Source organism: Protopterus annectens, chromosome 2.part0, assembly GCF_019279795.1.
Source record: "Protopterus annectens isolate FY-2018-M chromosome 2.part0, PAN1.0, whole genome shotgun sequence".
Taxonomy (NCBI): domain Eukaryota; kingdom Metazoa; phylum Chordata; order Ceratodontiformes; family Protopteridae; genus Protopterus; species Protopterus annectens.
This window is the reverse complement of record NC_056728.1, coordinates 98,804,288-98,819,870: the sequence shown is the minus strand read 5'-3', so window position 1 is coordinate 98,819,870 and position 15,583 is coordinate 98,804,288.

Here is a 15,583-nt window from a genome sequence, read left to right as displayed (position 1 = left end):
AGTGGTTAGAAAAACATTTTATATAGCCCACCTAATCATGAAGGGATTCACATCTAGATCAGGGGAGGTCATCGGGCCTCTTTACTCATCCCTCATCAGGCCCATCATTGAGTACAATGCCCCTTTTGGGATGTACCTTACCAGACACCTGCAGCAACTGGAAAGACCCCAAAAGTACCTCACCAAGAGGATCAAAGGGCTCAAACAGATGTCATATGCTGTCCGGTTAAAGAAACTCCAGCTCTACTCAGTGGCATACCGCCTGCTCAGAGGCGATCTGTGCCTGACATATAAAGCCATGTCCAACCCAGAATTAATGGACATGCTGCACCTCAGAAAATCCAAATCCCATCAAGCTACGCGCTCGAGAGACTTGAACCTCAGCACTGAAATAAATAGGACATGCTGGAGGGACAGATTCATAACCCAGAGGCTCCCTTCATTCTGGAATAAAATCCCAGTCCAGGTTAGGCAGAGTCCCTCATTGACTCTCTTCAAGAGGAATCTTGATGAGTGGATGGGAGATCGTAGGTTTACCCCGGGTATCACTTCTGTGTCACTGTTAGACAGAGGCACAGTATACTAACCTCGAAAAAGGGCATAGCAAAATTAATTTAAAATGGGTGGCGAAAGCGAAACACACTCTGGCTAGGCTTATAAATGCCCAAGGGCAGATAGCCTAGTATGAACCTATGAACCTATGCCCAGTATGACCCTTCTGTATTTTGGTGTCAGACATGGGCTTCATTTCTCTAAGCGTGGGAGCATGCCCAGTATGACCTTCTGTATTGAATGTGTGAATCCATTACAGGTAGGTTGTACTCCAGTGCAGGAATTTGTGTTCTACACCTACAGCTAGCAACCCATTTCTGCAGGATATCTGTAGATAGGTTGACAATATGGAGTCACAATGGGCAAAGGATAGTGGGATACTGTAACTATTGTGTCTGTGCTGCTTGTGCTACATGGTTTTGGTGTAAGATATTCAGACATATGTACTGTTTTACACTGTGATGTATTATGTCATCAACTACTGTCAGGTATACTTATTTGCTCATAGTAATTTCCTGGGGAATGCAAGATGAATGAAGCTGTGTCCAGTATTGTAGTCTGCAGCCTACATATTCTTGCACACTCATGCCATTCTAGAGGGGGAGCCACAGACACTTGCTGATGTGTCTGTGTAAATGGTCCAGCACCTTGGTAATGTGGTGGCTGAGGATCCCCTACTTGTACATCTATCGACATGACAGAATGGCCATATCCTGCTGTGGCCATACCTCTCAGCTGTATAGATTCACGCAGGTTACCCAGAGGCAGGGCTCATATATCTGGTCAGTTCCCCTTCACATTGTGGTTTACAATCAGGTTTGTAGCCACCCATTACTGGATTTGCAGGCAGAGGTAGTATGGGCACACATCAGCATTTCAGACTTCAGACACTCCATGGCGTCCATGCGTCTACACCCCCCCTGTTATTCTATCCTCTTCCTAACATTATCTGCGCGATGTCTGATAAGTATCTCTATAGTTATCCCTTCATCCCAGCAGTATGTAGGGGTTGGTCCACAGTTCATGCAGTAGGACATGGTGGGCATGCTACTGGGATTTGTTGACATGACCTTGCATTTGTATTCTGTGGACTGTGTTATGTTGTTATTTGGGACCCCATGAGATAACATACATTGGCAGTACGGGTGAGGAACAGGCCTTTAACATATAACTGTAGGGCATTTGGCAGTGATGCAGGCCATATGTAGCAGGCCAGTGCATTCTGTCACTCCTACAGTCCCAGGCTGCAAGCCACTGGATTCTCCTGGGGTGACAGAGTAGATGTGCGAGGTGTTAATGGCAATAGTTCCTGTCCTTATTAATCCATTGGTGTGGATGCTGGCAGGGTGCTGCTTACAGATAGGGACATACCTACATGGGACACCTCTTCATCATGCTGCATTCTGTGGGTATTCCCATACAAAAGTGGGGGTCATACTGCACTCATTCCCAACAGCAGGGATATGACCTGTGATGAACCTGCGGCTGATGGTGGGGTGAGCTGAATGCATGTGTGATATGGAAGCTTCTTGCAGCTGAATCACAGATATACCTGGGTCATTCCCCTTATGCTGGCTTGTGCAGGGATATTGGCAGTTTCTCATTATTTCATAACTGTGTCTTTTGTGGTCTGCCAGTGATTGGCCAGACTACATCAGTATTCCATAGTACACAGACAACTAATGTGCTGCTAACCTGTATGTACAATTCCAAAGGTGTGTCCATTTCACAGTTACATTTCATATACTCTGTCTAGGGTATTTCCACCTGTGTACTGTGTGTATGTCTGAGCCCACATTCATGGCATGTCCATCTTTCAGATGGTGACAGATATTACATCCGAACATTGAGTATGGATCACTGCTGGATTGGGTCTTGCTGAGATGCATTGTGGTTGGCACTGCAGTTGTCAGAACATGGCCCTGTCATCAACAGTACTGGTCAAAGGCCACCAGGACACAACCCTCCATGCCTACATGCTGACCACTTCCACACAATATACAACACACAACAACCTAACACACAGAGCCCTGCATATTGTACACATGCAACAATCTAGCCTGCTAATTGGGCCAGCTCAGGTAATCTGTGCTCCACTGTTATTAAACCAACACATACATGTTACTACATTTCTACATAGGCTTGTGGGGGGGGCTGACAATTGTAAACATTTGCTATGACTGTACTGGTATTTCAGGTACTCTGCTGTCTTCCGTTTCATTCTGTATTCTGACCTATCATGCAGACTAGAGGCATATCAGTGGAATACAGATCTTAGGTTTTATTGACCTACATTTCAGTTTCAGACTTCTTACCCTTCAGAACTAACATCCAACTGCCTGACATGTTGTAGTCTCTCTATATAGGTCTGGAGAAAGACTGTTCTCCATTGCCATCAATTGGAGGCCTTAGCACAGCCTTTCTTTGTGGTCATCTACACCTGCCCTGCTAGCTGAGACTGTTGTTGGGTATGTGACCCTCACTGACATGCATGTGTGTGTCCTATGGACACACATTTGGCCCACCACATGTCCTGCAGTGGGACTTGTCACCTTGTCTAGTACTGCCTACTTTGCTGACACCAGTATTTGTTATGAATTTCATGCTGCCCATATAGGTGTCTACTATCTGCTGTCATCCCATTCAGCCACCTGATTTCCTTGCATGCTCACATCCATACCATAGATACAAGTAGCAGAACTTACTATTCTGTGGTGTGTGCAATAAATGCAGTACACTGTAGTAGCAATACATAGTTAGGTAGGCATTTGAATCTCAGCACTGTCAAGTGTGTGTGTGTTTGTCATCAGTATCCTGTGTGGAGGTAGCTGTGATTGTGTAATAACAGGACTCATTGTGGGGCGAGATTTGCAAATTTCTTGTAATGAGGACCTATGATATGTCACAATGTCCACCTTACAAAGACAGCAGAGAGGCTGGTGTAGACAATCCATACCCCTATATGACATTATGGATTGGGGAAACGAAAAACACAAAAACTAATAAATCCAAAAATGACCAAAAAAACACACCAAACCAACTGAAAGTAAAGTTACATTTTAGTAAAATAAATAACTTCACATTAAATTCACCTCATCTAAAACATGATTTTAGTTTTAGCAAACATTTAATGGATAAGTTGTCATTCAGCCCCGGGAGGGAATGTGCATTAAACCTCAGTTGCCATATTAATTCCCTTTCATCCAATTTCAGGGCTATAGGACCCCCCCTCAGTCCATATCAAGCACTTGACTGACAACAAAAAATAAAAATGTATGTGATGGAAACTGATTAATATGCCTAGCTAGGGCATTATTCAAATTTAATTTCTCAATATTGTACAAATGTTCATAGATGCGCTGCTTCAGGCATCTTTCTGTCCTTCCAATATAAAATGCAGGACATGCCTGGCATACTGCCATATACACATTTTTGGATAAACAATTGTACTTGCCTTTAAGCAGATAGGTCCTCCATGCATCTCAAATGAATCAATAACATTAATAAATTTACAAAAGTGGCAAAAACCACACTTGGACATTCTACCATTATAGGTAGTATTTTTACTATTCCTTTCCAAGACATTTTTAAGACTGTTGCCTTTTCTAAAGATAATTCTAGGTCTTTCCTTAATCCTACTATTAATCAAAGTGTCTTCCCATAAAAAACACCAATTTTTGTTAATAATATACCTGAAGTTATCCGCATCAAGCAAAAATGTCGTTATAAACCCACTCTGTCGAAGATCATCCACTACATCTGCTTCCAACGGTAATTCATCCATATCAGAAACAATAGTGACCATACCATCTTCAGGTAAAACATTCCCCTCAACAAAGAGGGCATCCCTTAATGGTGAATCAATGTGCAACAGGGGCTTAAAAATCCCCCTCCTTCTTTTAATACTGACCTCCCCAAAGACATAATTAATCAAGGGAGATGGGTAACCCCTTTTAACAAACATTTCCTTTAAAAGGTTACATTCCCAAATGAAATCAGCTTCATCCGTAACCATTCTGGAAGCCCTAACTATCTGCCCCTTTATGACAGCTCACTTTTGGTGGTAGGGATGGGCACTTGACCAATGTAGGAATGCATTGGAATAAGTGGCCTTCCTAAAAATCTTGGAAATAAATATTTTATTCACTAAATCCTTACATAATTCAATGTCCAAGTATGAGATGGAATCCATTTTAAATTCAAATGTAAATCTCAAAAAGTCAGTAGTATTATTCATATATTCAATAAGGGCCTCAGCGGTCTGTAAACCACCCTTCCAGACCATAAAAATATCATCCAGGTACCGCGTATACCAGATGACATTGCTCCTAAACAGGGTATCCTTAAACAGGAACTCCTTTTCCCAGTGCATCATAACTATGTTTGCAAAAGTAGCACCACAAGGAAAACCCATTGCCACCCCAGTTTTCTGCAAGTAAAAGTCCACATTAAACATAAAATAATTATTTGTTAGGACCAATTCCAAAATGTACACCAGTAAATCAATCTCTTTACCATCCACTCCTTTGCTGATGAGGAATTCTCTAACCCAAACTAAACCTGTTTCTTCAGGTATAACAGTATATAATTCGTTAACATCAGTTGTTAAAAAATCATAATCAGCCTGAAACCTCAATTTATTTATAGCTGAAAGGAAGGCCCAGGAATCACAAAAAATGTGCTGTTCCCCTTCAAGAAATTTCTTCAACTTAGTATCCAAGTATTTCGCGCACCCAAATGTGAAGGACTTCCTACCATCAACAATGGGGCGCATAGGGGGGTTCTCCATGTCTTTATGTATTTTAGGCAGTCCAAAAATCACAGGGGTAATAGGACTAACAACAAACAAAAAATTCAATAAATCAATGTCTATAGAAGATTCTATAAATAAGTCCCTAATAAACCCTTGGAATTGCTGGCAAGCCCCATTCATTTCATTCCTGGACACCTTCTCATAAGCATCACACACCAGTAAATTACACATACATGCATTATAATCATTCAAAGTCATGAAAATGACTTTTTGCAAAACTGTTGCAAAAGAGAGTAAAATCCCATGAGTGGAGGAGCTCCCTGGTCAGCCTCAGTAAGAAGCTGAGATCCCTTATAAGATCCTCCAAAGCTAGCTACGAAAATAAAATTGCCTCTAATTCCAAGGACAACCACAAAGCATTCTATAGCTATGTCAAGAATCTCAATGGCAACACCCAGATCTGTTCTGAGTTACAGCACAAAGGCATGAAAATTACAGAACCAACTGATATTGCCAACATCTTGGCAGATAGGTTCAGTGCTAACTTTAAACCCCCTACCACTAAAGGGCCCATATCTATACAGGAAGAATGCAGAGTCCCTGTAATCACAACTACGCAGGTGAAAGCTGCACTCTCTAAAGCCAAAAACACAGCATCCATGGGACCGGACAACATCCCAGGCTGCATTTTACACGAACTTCAGAATGAACTGGCTCCCCACTTAAGCACCATGTTCAATATTAGCCTCACATCAGGCTTTGTGCCCACTGAATGGCGCACAGCAACAGTTATCCCATTCCACAAAGGGGGAGCCACCACTGATCCTGGGAACTATAGACCTATTAGCCTGATGAGCCTGGTCTGCAAAGCCATGGAACGTATCATCATGGAACTCATAAACAAAGACATTGGTAACCTCCAAACTCTGGATCCCACCCAGTTCAGGTTTGTGAAAGGCAGATCATGCCTCCTGAACCTGATCAACTTCTTTGAGGCAGTCACCAAAGCTGTAGATGAGGTTAAAGTGGTTCACACAGCCTATCTTGACCTCGGCAAGGCTTTCGACACCATCCCCCATTCTGGAATTATAGCTAAACTCAATAAACTAGGCATAAATCCCTACGTCACAAGATGGGTTGCCAACTGGCTCACTGACAGAACCCACACTGTAAAAGTTGCAGACTCCAAATCTGACCTCAAACCAGTGACAAGTGGAGTACCACAGGGTTCCGTCCTGGGACCGCTCCTGTTTGGTATCTACTTCTCTGAAGTACAGGCTAACACAGAAGGCCTCTGGCTAATGAAGTTCACAGATGACTGCAAACTAGGAGCTATAGTCAAGTCCCCAAATGATGTGAACATCCTACAGAAGGGCCTCTCTGAGACAGATGCCTGGTGTCAGAGCCATGGCCTCAAGCTCAATGCCAAAAAGTGCAGTGTCATCCCCTTTGGTAAAAACTCTGTACCCATGAACTACCACATAGGCAACAATCTACTTAACACCAAATGCATGATAAGAGACCTTGGGACCCAGGTGGACAGTGGTCTGTCCTTTGATAGTCACATCGCCACAGTAGTCAGGAAGTTCTTCTATGTGGCACACCTCATCATAAAAGGGTTCTCGTCCAGGAAAAAAGAGGTCATCGTTACCCTCTACTCATCACTCATTAGACCCATTATACAGTACAATGCCCCTTTTGGAATGTACCTCACAAGACATCTGCAGCAGCTGGAAAGGCCACAGAAGTACCTCACAAAGAGGATTACTGGACTCAAACAAATGCCCTACACTGACAGCCTCAAAAAACTCCAGCTTTACTTCGTAGCATATCGCCTACTCAGAGGTGATCTCTGCCTAACATATAAAGCTATGTCAAACCCAGAGCTGCTGGACATGCTACACCTAAAGAAATCCCAATCCCTCTGAGCTACATGCTCTAGTGACCTAAACCTTGTCACCACAATAAACAGGACATGCTGGAGGGATAGATTCCTATCCCAGAGACTTCCCATACTCTGGAAGAGGCTACCCATCTGTCAAGCAATGTTCTTCATTAGCACTCTTCAAGAAAAATCTTGATGAGTGCATGGGAAATAGGAAATACACCCCGGGGATCACTTCTGTGTCTCTGCTCGTCAGTGGCACAGGAAAATAACTTTCTTGGGTGGCGTAAGCAAGGGAACCTTGTTGGCTAGGCTTGCATAGGCCCTTGGGCCGATAGCCTAGTACCTACCTATGAACCTATGAACCTATGAGGCCTCCCACTTTATCAGGTTTAATAACCTGAATACCCTTAGTTTTCAACAAGGAAAGGGCTTCCTTTTCAGGGACAGTAATGTTATACATAGAAGGGTCGGATTTACAATTGGTTAATAAACAACAAATATCATTCTCACAAACTCTCTCAAATAACTGAATGGTGCTATTAAGAAGTGGATTAAATACACTAGCAACCCTAAATTCACTAGTTAGGTTACTGTTGTTACCAAATAAAACATTCAAGTTCAATTTACATGTAAAAGGTTTTGAATCAATTAGGGTTCTAGCCAAATCGGCCCGAGCAGAAGGAACAAAGGTTAGCCCACGAGCTAGCAATTCAATAAGCACATTTGAAGGTCCAAAGTCAGTGTAATTAAAAATTTTAAAGTCACCATACTCATTGTAGAAAATACTAACCAGTTTCACATTTACTGTCCTTGTATGGTGGCTTTCAAGGAAAGGTAATGATGTTACCGCCTCCTCCGCTTGTTCGATTTCTTCTTCCACTGCTTCCGAGGTAACCCAGCTTGCTGATGAACCTGAATAAATGGCTGCTGGGAGCGAGCATCACGGTCCTGCTTACCCTGCCTGTTCTGGAGCCATTCGCTCCTTCTTTTGGAGGGATATATAAGGGCTTGTTGTAATCAATTATTTGTCTGATGAAGTTTGCTTATGAAGTAAACGAAAATGCTAACATTACTTTCAGCTGGTTTGGTGTGTTTTTCTGGTCTTTTTTGGATTTATTATAGTTTGGGGAACAATATAGGCAACCCTTGTATTACCCCGAGAACACTCTCCACCCATGTCTCATACACAAACACACTTGGCTAAGCAACAACCACTATGTTGGTAGTTCCCTGCATATTGCCCACAGATAGTAACCATGGTGTGATTGCAGTGGACTACAGAGGACATGGCACCCTGTTCCATCCCTACAATAGGCAAATAATTGCTTACAGTGGTCCTTTGCTATGTTCCCCACTGGACACCTGCAACAACTGTATAGTCAGCAAATGTAACCCACAAAGGAAATACCATGCCTTATACACATACCCTGTACAGACAGATGCCACTAACATCAGTGAATACCTGTATCATGCTGTCAGTGCAGGTGCAGGATCAATCTCAGTTCCACAGCCAGTTCTCACCACATGAGTTCAGGAATGCCACATCAGATTATAACAATCTGTCCAGACAACATGCCCCCAGACACACCAGGTACACTTCCACATGTTACAAAACATGCATGTGAGACATATGCACATCCCAGACACCATCCATGTTATGGCACTGCACAGCACTGACCACCCACAATAGTAACCCTGATGAATGGATGGTGAATACAATACCCACCTGTGTGGGCCAATCCAGGGACTACACCCCTGAGCCACACTGCAGACCATTGTCATGTGGCCTGATGCCAAGGTATACCCTTTGCCTAGCCTTGTACAGCCTTCTGGTACAGTTAACCACTACACACCTGTGAAGCAATGAACCCATGCATGTCAGTACTGGCAAAGCTGTGTCTGTGTGTATGTGGAGATTAATGAGTTGGAAGCCATTCACACTCACTACACCTCCCATTGCCTAACTGAAGCATGCCTTCTGATGTCAGTCATCTTAACATACCCTTTGCCCATATATCAGCCTGATAAGCTCTATGGTGCATGTGATACCTGTGTAATACTGTAGTGTAGCAAACAAGTTATTTAGGAATTCTATTCCTGGCCCTGCCTACTGTGATAATGTATGTGAGTCCCTGAGAGAGTGTGGCTGTGTCTTCCTTGACACCTGCTTTTGTGAAGAGGCACATGTAGTACACCTACCTTATCCCTCCTTTATCACTGTTGCTGATTTCACTCACCTTCAAATATACCTTTGGACAGCTCTTCAACATGTAAGCGCTGTGGCGCATGCAATAACTGTATAAAAATGTAATAGCAATACATAGTCAGGGGTTTGAAACCCCATACTAGTAAGTGTGTGACACAAACATGCTTAGCTCTTACTATCCTACCCCCTTTCTTTCTTACTTTGTCTCTGTCTCTCTCACTCCCTCTCTGGTGGATGTGGAAAAGTACACCTGCTTTGCTTAGGCAGCAGCTTGTGTTTTGTAAGTGATGCTCATGATCAGCTGATGGCCTTTGCATGAATTGCAGTCCCCCACTAGCTCATTGCATGTGGAACAGCTGTGGTAACATTCCCATAGCCAATTGCATGGAAACACAGTCCTATAACTAGGAACATCATGTGGGTGTTGGCCCTTTTCATTCACTGCGAGCAGGACTTCTTGTCAGTGTTTGGCAAACAGCATCACAGAGGGTAGTGGGATATACCTCTTACAACATACACTGTGGAGACAGGCCAAGAAACAGGAGGGGGATGTTCCAGACATAAGGACAGAATTTAAGTCTTGCTCTTCTACATTTGAAGTAATGTTGGTTTAACAGGGTTTGTGTGGATATGGCTGGTCTACATGTTTTAATACATGTTGTGACAGTGTTATATGGTTGAGGAAACTCTCACCAGTAGGGCTATCTGCAGACTAGCCAATGTTTGGAGTCTTACATGCGTTGTGTTATTCACAGATGACATATCTTTAGAAATGAAGTAGCATACTCTGAGGATTGCAGTCAGTACATGGTGACAGCCATGACAGTTACTGACTTCATATCCCTCAGAAGACATATGTCATAACAAACCCTGTTACACCAGTAAATGTATGAGTTTATCACAGCAACATGTCAATATTGGCCCTGTGTTTGTGCTTCCAGCCACAACTCTGTCAGCCTTTGTACATATGTCATGCAGTAAGAGGTGCATCTGTTCAGTGCACCATTATTTATTGACATCATACCTGATAACAAGCCAGTGAGATATCAGACTGATAGACATGTTATGTATAGTAGGGCTTATATTTGACGACATAACCTGGACATTCTGTTGTAGTGTGTACAGCAGTGAGGTCTGTGTACTTATGGTGATTGTCGACAGAGTGTGTATTGCCAATATGTACCTTGGCCTGTGTACAGACTGTGGTAGATGTCATTGTTCTTGGTCCAGTTCTATCTGATGTTGCATGCTGCTCCAGTGTATGGTACCCTATTGGCATACATCTTTGCATGGCCAAAGCCACACATGTCCTATACTACAGTCAGGCATCGGAATACACTGTGTATTGGCCCAGTATATGTAGGGTTAGTATGTGAGTGGCATATATGAGGATGGTGTTGATCACACAGTCTATATACTGTAATATTAAGCATGCTTACCATATGTGGCTGTGGCTGTGTTTAGACTGGTTGTGGGTATGCACTTTCACACAGGTGTCTGTTACTCCATGCTGTTACATGCCTGCTATATTTGCAGGTACATGTGTATTCCCCCATAGGAAATGTAGGCCAGTGTTGTGGCAGTCTGCCTATAGTTTGCACAGTGCTTTCTGACATGCCTAGCAACTCAGTGTACTTACCCAGTGTGATGTTATGTCCAGATATGTGTCAGATGTACTGCTGCCAGGCCACCATAACTGTTGTGTATTTCTGACAAAGCAGTGTGATGCTGTACAGATGTATGTCACTAACTAGTGGGTAGTATGTGGGCTTGGGACCTCTTCTCCTCTGGTTATTATGTGCCGGGACAGACATTAGTGTGTGAATGGATAAAATGTGTGAGCATATCTATTCCAGTATTTACGTGATATCACCATTTACATGGCTGTAAACATCCACTTTGTCAGCCTTGGTCCACACTTCTTGCACTAAGTGAAGAAAACCACCTGTGCGAGCAATGGAACGACTAAGAACTAAAAACACCAAAATCCACTGAAACGCAAACATACGTCTGTGTCTTGGGAAATCCACACACTGCTTCAATCAAACCAGCGATGGCTAACAGCACAAAATAACGTTTTATAAACAAACGTAAATCTCGAACAATAACAATATTGTAAAACCATTTAATAAATCCAAACACCAAAATGGGTTAAGCGCTTTCACTTGTGTAATTACAAGCTTCATCAGAACACTGAACCTAATATTGACTGATCTTTAAATAACTTTTTGGCGCCAATTCTTTTTGAAATCTGTCTTACTTATTTAAAGACATACATACAAATTTACTAACACAGCGCTACTGCTTATATGAATTACTATAATACATACATATTAAATCACTAAAGTTGTAATTAAAAATTATAGTTGAAAATACACTTCAAAAAATCAGATTTGTTATCATAAAATACAGCAATTGTGTATACACTGAAATGTTAGTCACAGAGAATATAGAATGTTACTATTTGACTTTCTAAAGTCACTTACTTACTACAATGAACATGAAGAAAAAATAAAACTAATTTGTAAATATGTCATTTCAATGCCAATAATGGCTTAATGAATATGGTATCATATATCTACATATGTGTGTGTGTATATATATATATATATATATATATATATATATATATATATATATATATATGGTTTGCTATCATAAATTCGAAAGTAAAAATAAATAATGTCTTTATTTTCGAATTTATGCATCGAAAATGAACATTTTCGAATAATAGTAAACTCGAAAACAAGGGTGTATTGTCGAAAATGTCGCTTGCGACATTTACGGCGATACACAGCACCCCCACCCTTCACATAATCACCTACCTACCTAACCGAACACTCAGTTATGAAGGGGGGCTACGCCCCCCTGCACCCCCCCATGGGGGGGCTGTGCCCCCCACACCCCCCCTAACTTAATATTCCAACTCCGAGATCGCACTACAGTGAGGAAAGGGATGCATTTCCCTAACCGCACTGTACCGCGATCCCCTCCCATGACCGAAAGTTAGAATTGCGAATGCACAGTTCATTCGCAATGCAAACCTTCGCTCATGTCACCTGCCATAATATGAAGTATTCGAAAATCTGATGTTCAAATACTTCATAGCCGTGCAAATGCACAAATGCACGTCGACATAATGATAGCAAACCATATATATATATATATATATATATATATATATATATATATATATATATATTTATATATATATATATATATATATATATATATATATATATATATATATATATATATATATATATATATATATATATATATATATATATATATATATGGGTTCCATCAATTTGTTCGAAGTTTCACTACTTCGAACTCCACTTCACTGAGTCCACTTGTTCAAAGTAGTGAAACTTCGAACATTGACTTTGGCAGGCAAACTATAGCAAGGAATGGGAATATTCCCTTTTCCCTACTGTAGTGCAATCTCAGAGTTGGTATATTTAAGTGGGGGTAGGGGGTGCAGGGGGGCTTGCCCCCCTGCAAAAACATGTTTTAGTGTTTTTGTTTTTTGGGGGGGTAGTACTCTTCAGTGCAAGTGCACTTTTGTTTAAGTGGACATTCGCTGATGTGTAGGGTCTACTGCTTAATTTCGGAGAAGTGTATTTTCGATGTTAAGCAGTAGACATATATAGATATATATATATATATATATATATATATATATATATATATATATATATATATATATATATATATATATACACACACACACACACACATATATATATATATATATATATATATATATATACACACACACACACACACACACACACACACACACACACACACATATATATATATATATATATATATATATATATATATATATATATATATAAAATTGTACACATGCCCATTAATTTGTGTATTTAGATTATTGTTGCAAATATGGTGGGAAGAGAGATGTCAATTAACAACTTGTATATCCCTGTAGTTATCAGTACTTTCTTAGTCACTGCTGTAATCTGTACTTTACAGGTATTATTACACTACCCTATGGCCTTAGTTTGGACAGTGGTATGTTTGCAGACAACTATATACGTGAACTGTGTTTTACCTGCAGTATACACCTCTTACCTGCTATACCTGTGGAGGTATTGTTTGTTAACACTACCTGACTGTTTCTACACATAATCCCAGATTTCAGGTTAATATTATACACATACCTCTCTATCTCTTATTGCACACATTCTGGTCAAGGCTTGACATCATGCAGGTGGAACTGGGACATAGTCTGACAATTGCTCTCATAAACATTTGGTGAGGTGCTACAATGACATGTTTGTTTTCATATACATTTTCTAAATACTTACAGGTCTGACAGTCAGTTATAGGTCATTAAAAACTTCCTAAATTTCAGAGATCATCACACTGATTTGCCAGGGGGACAGGCAAACAGGCAGTGGATATGGGCCAATTATCTGGACATTCTGAACAAATCAGTTCAGTTGAGGGGGATGATTTTGCATACAGCTTACTACCACTCCCAGGATTTGAACCCTGGCAATGTCTGCCAAAAATAAAACAGTGTACATCACAGTTGAGTGTGCTATTTAGATATTGCTGTGTATCTCTTCACTGATTTCTGTCTATAAGTCTCCCGTGGTTTTACAGTCTGACCTTGTAATTACAACATTCTTATACAGGGTTTCCTAGACAGTTTTATTATGTAGCACAGTGTGGGTGGCAATGATAAGTAATACATTATTATTCAGAGAAACTGCAACACTAACAATGCCATACAATACTATACTAAAAAGTACCAGTCCAGGATTTCAATCTTTTACTTCCAGGCACAGTTTTCTTATCTGACAGACCTGTGGAGGGAATGTTTGTTAACACTACCTGAATGTTGCCACACATATTACCAGATTTCACATTTTTATTATGCACATACGTGTCACTCTGTTACTGCACACACTCTGGTCATAGCTTCACAACATGGGGGTAGAGATAGGACATACTTTGCATATTACTCTCATAACATTTTGGTGAGTTGCTAGAGTGACACGTTTGTTCTTATAGATATTTTTCTGATGGTTATGATGTCTGACAATCAGTTGTATGTCATTATTTGCTGCATAAACTTCTGGGATCATCCCATTGATTTGCCAAGGGGAGAGGGTGACAGGCAGGAAATTTAAGCCAATTATCTGAACTTTCTGATAAAATCTGTACAGTTGAGGGGTATGATTCTGCATACAGCTTATTACCACTCTCAGGATTCGAACCATGGCTGTGTGTGCTAACGATACAACAGTTTACATCTCAGTTGAGTGTGCTATTTGGATTTTGTTGTGTATCTTTTCACTGTTTTCTAAGTCTCCCTCAGTTGGACAATATGACCTTGTGATTACAACAGTCATATACAGACATTCCTACACATTTTATTTATGTAGCACAAATAACAGTGCAGGTGGCCACGGTGGTGCAGCAGTTAGTGCTGCAGCTTCACAGCAAGAGGTACTCTGGTTTGATTCTCAGCTGGGGTGCCTTCTGTGCGGAGTCTGCATACCCTCCATGTGGTTGCGTGGGTTTGCTCCGGTTTCCTCCCAAAGACATGCAGTAGGTGGATTGGACACTCTACATTGGCCCTAGTGTGAGTGTGTGCATGTGTGGGCCTTCTGTGGAAGGTTGGGTACCGGGCTGGCAACTCGACACCGTAAAATTCCACTGCCAATCATGAGTGAACAGATGATCCACTGTGGCGACCCCTAACCAAGAAAAAGCCGAAAGAAGAAGTGTGGATAACAGTGCTTAATACAACAGTACTATTAAGAGAATGCAACACTACATTACCATATGATACCAGAGTAAACACAAGCAGTCCAGGAGTTAGACCTTTATTGCCAGGCTGTTACCCTTTTATTTACATACAACCTATATGAGACTCTTCCTGCCATATTGTCTGGTTTATTCAGTACATCCCATACACAATACAGGTTTTATACTGACAATTAACTTTCTACTACTTTTAGATTTATTTCTTATAACTGTACATGCAAGATTATTACTAACCTGCCTCACAATGCAGCCTCTGCAGCCTACATGCATGGGCTTCCTGATTAACAGCCCACACTGCTGCTGTAGTCAGAGACATAAGAGGAATGTTTAGCCATACCTATCCATAATATACATGAGCTGGCAATTATTAAAC